The following is a 13,000-nucleotide window of genomic DNA, read 5'->3' as shown; positions in this document are numbered from 1 at the left end:
TAATATATCTTCTCTCCCTTTCTCTCTTTCTTTGTTTCCCCCCCTTTTCTCTCTCTCTCCCTCTTTCGCTCTATATATATGCGTATATCTTTCTCTATATATATATATGTGTGTGTGTATGTGTGTGTATGTGTGTGGGGGAGGTGTCTGTGTGTGTGTGTCTGTGTGTGTAGGCGTTTCTTTTTTAGCTACATTCAAATTGAATGAATATTTATTTTAGTGAAAATTTCAGTTTATTTTATTTTATTTTATTTATTTTATTTTTATTTTTTTTTGCTGAAAATATTTAATTTTTCTTTCAATGCTGTTACACGCACCGCCGATCAAGCGGGACCGAAGTGTTCACATGATCAGTAATGTCAGGATCGTCTCGTTAATGTGCCCTCTCCACTTGGATACAGTTTGTTTTGAGCTCCCCACGGGCACACACTGACAAAACTAGAAACTCATCGATATCTTATCGTGTAGATAAACTGCTTCAGAAACATTGTCACCGGAGCATCAAAGAGACATGCCTTAAAACCCCTTTTTTCATTTGAAACGACAAAAAAGAACAGAAAAGCATAATTAAACAAGTGGAAAAACGGGTGAGTATTTCATTTATCTTTTTTCTTTTTTTTTCGTCTCTCTCTTCCTTTGTATCTCTCTCTCTCTCTCTCTCTCTCTCTCTCTCTCTCTCTCTCTCTCTCTCTCTCTCTCTCTCTCTCTCTCCAAAACTATATTCTCAGTATTTTATTTTGTGATATAAGTATGATGTAGGTATATATCGAGATAGATATATAGACGGATAGAGCTGTAATATATAATTTATAACATCAGCTGTGTGTGGTCTCTCTCTCTCTCTCTCTCTCTCTCTCTCTCTCTCTCTCTCTCTCTCTCTCTCTCTCTCTCTCTCTCGCTCTCATACTGAAACAAAGTTATACTGCAAGCGTATATATCAAATAGATATACATATGTACACATATACACAAGCATATATATATATATATATATATATATATATATATATATATATATATAGTTCATTTAATCACATAAATTAATGTACGAAAGTATAATTTTATGCGTAAACTTTAAGTGTTTACATCAACAGTGCTCAATACACAGGTAGAGCTAGGTAGTAAGTTATAAAAATATATATGGCAATTAAGCTACACAGAATATTCCACGTTTCATCCACGCTAGGATTCGTCAGGCTTATGCATATGTATATATATATATATATATATATATATATATATATATATATATATATATTAATTTTTCAAGCATAAAAACGATGTTGTTTTTTTATTTAATATTTTATTTTATTTTTATTTTATTTTATTTTTTTGTATTAAAAGCGAGCCTGCTCTTGATCACAAAAAAAAAGTAACGAAATAAAATTGAAATACGTTGAAAAAACTGGAAATTTGTATTTTGTACTGCGTTCATTCCTTTCAACAAAATTTGAAAAAATTCGCGTGAATTATTTTTACCGTTTGTGGGAGAGGGGATGTTATTGTTTTTGTTTTTTTTTCTTGTTTTTTTTTTTTTTTTTTTAATTTGCAACGCATTAACGCTCATTTCAAACGGCAAAAAAACAAGGCGCAATTGATTTCAATATCTATAATAAATGTTTAGCAACTGAAACAAATGTGTTGGTCGGTAAAAATAATAATATTTGTAATAGTTCTCATGCACACACAGAAAGTTTGTTTTTTTATTGCCTGTTTTATGCCTTAGAAGATTAAATCAATATAAAATGAGATAATACCTTATGTTAAGCACATTTTTGTTTCAATTTTGTTCAAATGAACATGATTTTATTAACTATTTAATACTTTACGTAACTGATAATCTTGTTAAACTAACGATGCATAAATTAAATTCAAATATGAAAAACAGGAATTTTAAATGGGAAGTTTTGACAATATTATGCCTATCACTTTAGAATATACCAAACAAACTGAAAATTGGGGAACTATTGTCAAAATGTGACAAAAATCAGAAGTAGTAGAATTTTCATACTCTTTAATGTTTCTTTTATATGAAATTAAAATTAAATTTAATTTAAGCGAATCAATTTACTCCGATCAAAAGTCTAGCACATAGCAATTCTAGGCATAAGGTTTAGTGCTATTATATTTTGAATATTCCTTTTTGAAAGGGAGAATGAAAGCAGTCTTTTTTCTGTTGTTCTTGGCCTTCGGGCCAGGATCAAAGTGTAGTATCTTTCTGCAGATGCTGCACTTAAGATAATTTGTACCAGTCAATGGAGGGGAAACCCTCTATACTGGGACAATTATTATTTTTGGTAATCAGAGTGCCCCCTTTTTGCCTACTTTTAGGGGAGCTGGTTTTTACCCCACATTAAAAACGGCCTTGTGCCTAATTTGTTTTTTTGGGGGGGAAGCAAATAAATTCAACAAATCTAATTCCGTCTGCTCAGTAAATTCATTTTAACACACACACACACACACACACACACACACACATATATATATATATATATATATATATATATATATATATATATATATATATATATAAATGTATGTGTATATGTATATTTATATATGTGTGTATGTATATTTATATATGTGTATATGTATATTTATATATGTGTATATGTATATTTATATGTGTGTGTGTGCGTGCGTGCAGCTCAATCACGTGTAAAAACCGGTACTCGCCAGATCACCGAAATTAAGCAACGTTGAGCTTACCAGTACAAAATGATGGGTAACCATTTGGGAACGTGCCGAGTCGTAGAAATTTTCATGTTGGTACCTGGGGGCGCATTAAATCGCAGGGAGAGATGCACCCCTAGTCTTCCTTAAAAAACGCATCTAGGAGAAGGAAACTCTGATGTAAAAACCTGCGGTCTAATGTATACTCTGTCTGGTGACAATCATCTGCACCAACAAAGATTAACAGTAATACAAAAAAAGTGTAGTTGGTTCTACACAAAGCCTTCACCACTATAAACAAATAATCTGTGTGGATTTCTGAACAACTTAGTTCAACAACTCATACGTCGAAATCAACGGAAGAGTCTTTTTATATGTATGTATGTATGTATGTATGTATGTATGTATGTATGTATGTATGTATGGCAAAGGGCGAATGAACTCTTTTTCTGGGTCAACGGTCAACTAGCACAGTGTATATTTGTGTGTGTGTGTGTGTGTGTGTGTGTGTGTGTGTGTGTGTGTGTGTGTGTGTGTGTATTGGGGTGGAGAGGGCTCCCGTAAGCCGTGGTGGAGGCAACCTTTCTAGGAGAAGCAAATCTCTGATTTAAAAAACAAAGCGTGAGACCAGTACCCGCATTAAGCTGGTATGCAGTTTAACATGTTGCTGGCTATCTTGCTCTTACTTGTTGCTGGATGTCAACATTTTGAACCGAGAGAGAGACTTAGCTGTCGTACAAAGCTAAGACTCTGTAACATCATCTTTGTATAGATACTCCCTCAGGCATTTGGGCTCATGGATTTTAAATGTCTGAGGGAGTGGCACTCGTCTGACAAGACGTTGCAATCATCATGGCATATGCTACTGGTACCATGTAACCCAGTACTACCTGCCTCATGGTCGGGTCAGCGGCGACTAAACTGGTTCCCCCACCAGACTTGTGGAGGTTTAAAAACAAGACCTTCCAAAGAGCGAATGAACTCTTTTTCGGGGTCAACAGCCAACTAGCACCGTGTGTGTTTGTGTGTATGTATGTGAGTATTGGGGTGAAGAGGGCTCCTGTAAGCCGTGGTGAAGGGAACCTTTCTAGGAGAAGCAAATCTCTGATTTAAGAAACCATAAAGCGGGAAACCAGTACCGCATTAAGCTGGTATGCAGTTTAACTTGTTGCTGGCTATCTTGCTCTTACTTGTTGCTGGATCTCAACATTTTGAAACGAGGGAGAGACTTAGCTGTCGTACAAAGCTAAGACTCTGTAACACCATCTGTGTAGATACTCTCTCAGGCATTTGTCTATTAAAATGGTCCTGTGGTGATGGAAGTCATTTTTGGGCTCATGGATTTAAGTGTCTGGGGGAGTGGCACTCGTCTGACAAGACTTTGCAATCATCATGATACACGTTTTTTATACGTATATTTATGTATGTATGTGTTTGTTTGTATATATACATATTTTATATATTTTTATAACTAACTGTATATATATATATATATATATATATATATATATATATAGTTAGTTAGTTAGTTAGTTAGTTATAAAAATATATATGGCAATTAAGCTTAATTGCCATATATATTTTTATAACTTACTACCTAGCTCTCCCTGTGTATTGAGCACTGTTGAAGTAAATCCTGAAAATTTACGCATAAATTATACTTTCGTATATTAATTTATGTGATTAAATGAAGTTGGTTGGTTGGTTGGTTGGTTGGTTGGTTGGTTGTTGGTTAGTTGGTTGTTTTTGTTTTACGGTATATCAACCCTTTTCAGGTTATTTAATGCCGAATCCAAGGATTTTGAAGGAAAATTTTTTAATAGAATATATTTGTTGTTTTCAAGTCGGTTTCTATTTAACCCATAGTTGGGACCCTAACAGGTACTACTCCGGGTCAGAGTGGACCTGGGAGCAATGGCAATTAAAAGGGTGGCTCCACACTCCCCAAAGCCCGCCAGCTGGGGCCTCACCACTGGATATAGTTTAAGGTCATATCCAGGACCATTTAAATGAAGTAGCAATATATATATATATATATATATATATATATATATATATATATATATATATATATATATATATATACACACACACATATATATATGTGTGTGTGTGTGTGTATATATATATATCTATATATCTATAAAAGTGAACGTGTCTGTCTGTCTGTGTGTCTGTGTGTCTGTCTGTGTACATTTCCCTACGCAATAACTCTGTCAATTTTTAGTCTATAGACTCGAAATTTGAAATACCGGGTACTGAGATTTGGGAAAATCGATGTGACGGGTGTCAGCCAGAAATTTGGCTGTTAAGGGGTCAAATTTCAACGATTTGACCTTTAAGAACTCTACCAAACTCCTCCGACAATTTTGGGTCTAGACACTTAAAATTTTAGATAGAGGTTCCTTGAACCTGGATCTAACTTAATAAAGTGATTTGAGCCCGAAACTATAAATTTTAAGGGGTCATAATAGGGGTCAAATTAAAAAAAAATGTACTCTTTTTTTTTTTTTGCTCAGCATACACTTCCAAACACCCGGGCAACGCCGGGCTGAAATGCTAGTATATATATAATTAAGCAACGTTGAATTCTAGGCGCTGTATGTGCTCTCTGCTTATCTCAGCATTGTTTCCAATCGTACTGAACCTCACTTGCCACTGGTATTTAATAATGTCGATTCAGGAGAGGTGTAGTTAGAAATTACGCAACCCTTGCCACAAAAATTCCACGCGCAGGCACCCTTACAGTGGGTATCCATAATCTGATATAACTGAAGTAAAACACCATATATATATACATGTATGTATATATACATGTATGTATGTATGTAAATATATATGGGTGTATATATATGTGTGTATATATGTATGTATATGTAAATATATATGCATACTTATATACATATACACACACACACATATATATATGTGTGTGTGCGCGTGACTTTGTCTGTTTACGGAACGGTCTCTACCAAACTTCCTTTTCAATTTTTGGTCTAGAAACTTGAAATAAAATGTTTTCATCCAGTAAAATACTTGTTAAAGGGTCAAAATTGAAATAAAATGAAACTTGACAGGTGTAAGTCAACTTAAGTGCTATTCTACGCATACGCAAATATGTTATAAGTTTTCTTATCCATTTGACGATGCCCCAAACGGTAATGACTAAGTGTGGAGCGCTAAATGGCTTTGTTTCGATTTTAGATGATGGCACTTTAGTCAGTTTTTGTATATTTGAAATCATAAATATATTGAATACAAAATAATAATCAATAATGTAATGTTACTATAAAATTAAATACTCATAACTTATAATATTATTGTAAAGCGTATTTTACGACGGGGTCGGGACGAAGGTATAGGCAAATGTATATTCGGAGCAATACAAAAATTAATAGAGAATTCACTCTAGCATAATAAATATGAAAGTCGCATACATTAAAATATATTTATTTTACGATTAGGCAATATATATATATATATATATATATATATATATATATATATATATATATATATATAAATTTCCTGTATATATGACTGTTGCGATTTAAGAACCAATTAACCGCAGATTTTTTTAATAAGAACCTACAATCCAAAATTTCCTGAAAATATTTTCAAACACATTCTAAATTAAAATTATGTAAAACGAACTTTAGAAACAAATAATCCCACATTTTTGCTTTACTCTTTAATCAACAAACTTATATATTAGCAATTAGGAAAACAATATGGCTGACGATTATCTAACATTATTTATCATCAACTGCTCCCCCTTATGTTAGGCTTGAAACCGATGGTACCAATGTTTTTCTGGCCTTCTGTACAGTTTTAAATAAATTAATATTAAACTCTTATATTAAAAATGTTTGTTTATAATCGAGCACATTGCTGGAATTCTTTCCACCAAACAGTGAATATATATATATATATATATATATATATATATATATACACACATACACACACACACACACACATATATATATATATAGATATGTGTGTGTATATATATATATATATATATATATATATATATATATATATATATATATATACATATACATATATATATACTGTACATTCATGCTGATGGCACCCGAATACATTTTTTTTTACTTTTGAAATCACGACTCTGTAATAATATATATGAAATCTGAAGAAATTAAAATATCATATTTAAGCGTATTTTATGACTGGGGCCCCCCCCCACACACACACACACTTCTCCGCCGCTAGTAAGTAATAAATTTCACTTATCTTAACACTGGACTGTACTTTCTTGGTACTTGTTCAAAACGTGATTTCTCGTCATTTTAAATAAGTATTCAAATGTATAAATACAGTAAGGATCTTATTATAAGTAAAATGTCAAGATAAGCCAAATTTATTACTTATATATATATATATATATATATATATATATATATATATATATATATATATATATATATATATATATATACTGAACAAAAGTAAGCAATAAATAAAATTGGCAATACCCTTATATACTTTATTGTCACTTAGTAAAATTGAAGAGCTGTACTACGGCGAAACAGTTGTCTTTCGATTACTTTATGCGCACACTAATCGAGGGTTGAACCCCTGATTAAGTAAATGAAGGTTGCCACCTAGTGTAAGGCACAGCTCTCCGTGAAAGAATTAAACGCTTTCGGCGGTAGATAATACAAATATAAAGCTATATAAACATTATAATTTTCTTTACTTTCGTGGCGTGCATGATAGTGTTGTGGTGAAACAACAACTATCAATCTGGTTTCGAATCTCGCCATTATAACAATATCTACACTTATGAGCCGCGAAACAGCTATCGTATAATCATTTTTTTTTCTTTTCTTTTTTAAGAAATGAAAGTGCTCGATTACAGTGGCAGGAGAATAATATTATAACATACTAGAAGGACCCGTTAGTCGGCATTGCCCGGTGGAAGCATGTCCCCTTGTAAAAAATTAAAGTATGGTTGTTATTGTTGTTGTTGTTGTTGTTGTTGTTGCTGTTGTTGTTGTTGTTGTTGTTGTTGTTGTTGTTGTGTTGTTGTTGTTGTTGTTGTTGTTGTTGTTGCTGTTGTTGCCGCCCAACCCTCAACCTCCTTATGTTAAGAACGGATTTCGGAATAGTCACTCCAATCTCCTCATGTGAAAAACAGCTTTCTGAATAGACACCTCCAACTCCTCCCTATATTAAGAACGGCTATCGAAATAGACACTCCATTTTCTGAGGGGATATCAAAATATTTGCCCCAAATTTAACCTTTGATAATCGTTTTCAGCATATCCACCTGCAAATACTATGAACCAACAAAATAAATTAGGGGTTGGCGGTCGGATAGAATTGGATTTGTTCCTCGCGAATGCGTACAAATCTGGCGGTGACTGATTAAACGTGCATAATACAGGTCTTTATATCTTGTATATCTTTGTATCTGCTAAATATAAATGAGATTGTCTTAATCAGCATAGAAAATGTAGAGGTGGAGCTAAGGTAAAACAAATTATCTAAAAATCGTAAACAAAGGTAACGAATTTGCAGTGACGATAATGAGTCTGGAAAAGAGAAATAAAGAAAATATTGCACTTAAAGTATAATTATTCTAAAATCAAACATTTAACATATAAGTGGTCTCGTAGGCAAAGTAATTGGGTTTAAAACCTACCTGCATAAAATATAGGGGCGTCAACTTAATGTTAACGGTTATTGAGTTATCAAAACCAAATCTAGATAAGATGTCACATTATTGAAATCTAGGAAAATATGTAAGTTATTTAAATAGCCCACATTAAAAGTAAATGCAAAAAAAATTTTAAAGATTAAAAAAAAACAAAAAAAAAACGCCCCGTTATAAAACAAAGTAAAACAAAATTTAAAAAAATAGAATCGTGTAAAGTTCGCTCCAAAATTGAAACATAAACAATGGTACCTATTGTTCTTTTTTTGTTGTTGTTTTATTTAGGGGAGGGATAGTGGCGTGTTGTTATGTATGCATGGGTAAGTAAAAGGTTATTAGTATTTAATTTTCTGTTTATGAGCGGTTATTATGTTTGTATTTGCTTTATTTTTTTTCTAAAAATTTATCGAGCGGTCGTTTATGCATTAAAATTAAGATTCCGGAATAATCGAATTGTTAGCTCTCGGCCAATAAGTGTGGATGGAATTTGAGAAGGGAGAATTTATTCTTTTGGAATCGGGAAATGGAAAGATTATGTTATGGCTATGAGTTTATGATCCAGTTACGACGGGTACAATATCTATAGACTGTGTATATTTCCTCCTGGTTTGACTGGAGACGATAGGAAGACTTTATATTTAGGAGAAAATAGGAATTACTTCCTCTAAAGATGTTGCGATTGTGATGCTGTTGCTCTTATGATGAAATGTATGATTGGATTATAACGATTAAATGTGTCTAAAATGTCGTTCTAGTTGCATATGATAGTGGCTAATATATATTATATTAATATAATAAATTTTTATGAGGAAGCTGCTGTTGCACACCTACGGTCCTTTGGTCCAGATGGGGAATTTCTGAAATCATTTTATTATATATGGAGATTATCATATATATATATATATATATATATATATATATATATATATATATATATATATATATATATATATGCATGCTCTTATATAGTAATTTTTCGATTAAACATTGATACCTGCTGCTTCAGAAATTATGCTATATGTGTTCAACTGATTGATGAATAGAGCATATATATATATATATATATATATATATATATATATATATATATATATCAGATTTTGTTATTGGCATATTTAGTAATATTAACAACTATGAAATTCTGCTTTTTTCCAGCTACCTTAGCCGTTTTTTAAGAACTATAAGCTCTTATTGTTATTCATATATATATGAATAGATCACCCTTACTTTTTATGGGAGGTATTTATTTATTTATTTTTATTAAATATTTTTGCCGTGCATAAAACTTTTACCTTTATGCACGTAAAAAATATTCACTAAGATATATATATATATATATATATATATATATATATATATATATATATATATATATATATATATATATATATATATATATATATAGGTTGCGGTTTCTTCTCGCTCTTTGATATTAAAAAAACCTATATTTTCTATTTAAAAAGTATTAATACAAACTTTTTAATGTACTCAGTCATTGACATGCAAGTGATTACATGAAGGTAAACTTTACATATTCCTTTGAAAAACGAGCGTTTATTAATTACCTTTTCATTTTCATCGGTTCTTATTAGATAATACATTTCATTTCACGATTCAGCTGTATTCTATTTATGTATAGTTTCTACATTCTACATAATTGCGTGGAATTTAAGATGAATACCAGGAAATATAGCTAAGATAAAACTATATTTTATTTGTATTTTAATCTCTGATGAGTCCCTACATGAATTTTTTCTCACTTATAGTGGTCCAATATTCTATTATACTCTAAACATTTTTAATAATTTTAGTAAAAGAGTACGTATTAATTATATGAGAAATAATACAGAAAATGTTACGTTGCCAGGGAGGGTAACTGTTGTTTCAAATTCCCCTAGCTACCGCAGATAATCGTCAATATAGTGGATAACCATTTTTATCCAACTGAGTTTCATTCAGAAACTGTCTGGAATATCTCTTAGAACCTCTCTGTGAAGACCTGTTTAAGTTTCCACATGAATCACTTGGTATCTAATAACATATTGTAAAATTGGATCTGTCAAAGAATCGGGAATTTCCGCACTGATAACCGAGTCTATGTCAGAGGATCTCAACTTTTGTTCAAGCCAAAGCAGAAAATTATCTTCTCTGCCACTCAACGGCGTACATGTATGCTACTACAACTTCAAAAATGTTTCCTTTTGTAAGTAGGAGTATAAGGATAACTAACTTTAGATTAAAAACTCTTGCTATAAGATCATGGCGATCATGAGATTGTTGATGTGGAAGGAGTTCTTTCACAATCTCAGGAGTATGATTTTGCTGCTTGCCGGGTTTGTCATAGGTATTTAAGTCGAAGGGTACAAGTGCTTGCAGTTCGACGGAGCATCCACCGTTAAAGTACTTCAAGAACAATCTGATAGGTCCTGAACTGTCATCCAAGCTTCAGCCCCTGTCCCATCGACGAAATGTTGCATCCCTCTGCCTTTTCTACAAGTACTTTAACGGTGAATACTCAAACGAACTGCAAGCACTTGTGCCCCCTCGACGTAAATATCCCCGACAAACTCGACAAGCAGCTAAATCCCACCTCTACACAATAGAGATCCCTAGATGTAAGAGAGCCTTCTACCCCACTAGTTCCTTCACCAGGACAGCTAGACTTTGGAATTCTCTGCCGGGTCTCTTCTTCCCCAACTGTACTGACATGCAGAAGTTCAACTGCAACGTGAACCGACATCTTGCTGCCCAACTCCCTACACAGTACCCCTGATGCCTATGTTCCTGATAGTAGCCCCCTACAACAAAGTGGCAATGTGCCTTGTTTGGAGTGAAAATGTAATATTTTTTTTTATCTGATGTTATTACACAATTTGGTAATTAAAATTTTTCTTCCAAAGAATTAATTTTTAAATGATGACGCAATTAATTCAAGTATTGTAAAAAGTTAAGTGGAAGTACAGAATATTAAAAACAGCATTCTTTTAAACTAAAATTTAATAATCATCATGTCAGTGTTAAGATGTGGTTTCATGAAATGTTTGTCTTCCTTGTTCTAGCGAAATTTTTCTCTTATTGTTAGTTTCAATATATATATATATATATATATATATATATATATATATATATATATATATATATATATATATATAGTGTTTTTTGTTGTATTCCCCCACCCCAAGCCGTTATTAAGAGGGTTGGGTATTGTGGGGAGCGAGGCGATGTAAACTACGCTGGTTACTAATCATGTGGTCGTTTACTGTATTTAATCAATTGTTTACGTGGGTCATTACTGAAGATGGTCTGTGTTATCTTAAACGTATTTCTAGTTTACGTATGTTTTAAGCGTCAATTGTTCGGTGAAAGTACGGTATTTTTCATGGAAAAATGCTTCTCGATTTTCTTTTGTTTTTTAAAAAAAATATTACCAAACTGTTATTTTCGTTTTGTTAATTTAATAAATTGTTTACGTAAATTAGTCTAATGTAATTGCTTGTGAGATGAAATTTGTATGTACCACGTTATGAATGCAGCAAAAATCACGTGATTTTTTTTTATTATAAGCGTAATTAGTTACATTTAATCAGTTTAGTTATGCTCTAAAACTTATAATTATGGTTAAAATAAATAGTTATAAATAAAAAAAAAACAACCATAATATGTTAGTGTTTCTTAGTAGATCAAGTTTGAACAAATGTCTAAGAAGAAATGTACTTACCGCTACACAAATAAAGCAATGGTGTGTTTTTTAAATTTATTGAATCAAATGTTTACATATAATTCGACGGATAGAATATTTGTTAAGCCCACGCGTAGACTGGAGCCCCGCCAAAAAACTAACACGTCTGATTGCGTAAGAAGGAATATCTCCCCCTCCCCTCAAAATAACTAAATAAATTATGTTCTTTTAGGTTATTTTAGTGTTCACGTCATATTCTGCTACTGTAAATATTTGTAAGACAATAAATAAATAACACATAGTGTATTTCGTCTGTAAGAAAAAATGTCATAGTTTAATGGCAGCAGGAAAGTCCGCAAAAAATATGGGCCAAAAAAAGAATACTGTAATTAAATAAGTTACATGCTTGGGTATAGGAAGACGTTGTTCTTTTGCTGCAAGAGCACACTGACAACGAAAGTGTAAAGTGTTTTAAAGAGAGCTAAGTAATATTTCGGAAGTGACACGTGTAGAAAATGGCGTGGGGGATAAGCTATGGGGAGACGTTAGTATTTTTAGTGTAGAAGAAGGAAAGGTAAATTCTATGTCAAATAGTGAATAGATCAATTACGTAGGAAGGGAGTCTAAATTCTATTCCATGTGAGTATAAATACGCGATGTTAATGGGTGACGGTGGTAGTACTTGGCGATTAGGATGTGAAATGGAAACTACTTCCTCTATGGGTTATGGCGATGATGATGATGTCACTCCTAGGATTAAATCTAATGTTTTAATATTACGAATTAATGTGGCTACAATGTCGCTCTATAGTTAAATAAGGTAATGGCTAATAGCGTAAATATAATAAATTTGTATGTGCCATCTGTTGGTGTAAACCCACAGTATTTTGGTGCAGAGGGGGGAAAATGCGCCTCTTTTATTATATATAGGGATTGGACCCAATGTATTGCAATCTAATATAT

The 13,000-nt window shown here is 32.3% G+C and overlaps 1 protein-coding gene across 1 annotated transcript in view; it reads left to right on the top strand.

Annotated features, from left to right (window-relative positions):
• The first annotated feature begins 325 nt into the window (after positions 1-325).
• Positions 326-13,000, top strand: part of LOC145283584 (uncharacterized) — a 131,258-nt gene continuing 118,583 nt past the window's right edge. Inside the window, exon 1 of the mRNA XM_080132546.1 lies at positions 326-587. The gene's annotated coding sequence lies outside the window, so the exon portion shown is untranslated. The remainder of the gene's footprint in view (positions 588-13,000) is intronic.

The sequence above is a fragment of the Euprymna scolopes genome, chromosome 1 (genome assembly GCF_053919585.1).
Source record: "Euprymna scolopes isolate OS-2025 chromosome 1, ASM5391958v1, whole genome shotgun sequence".
Classification (NCBI taxonomy): domain Eukaryota; kingdom Metazoa; phylum Mollusca; class Cephalopoda; order Sepiida; family Sepiolidae; genus Euprymna; species Euprymna scolopes.
The sequence above is the reverse complement of the archived record's forward strand: the minus strand, read 5'-3'. Positions and strand labels throughout refer to the sequence as shown.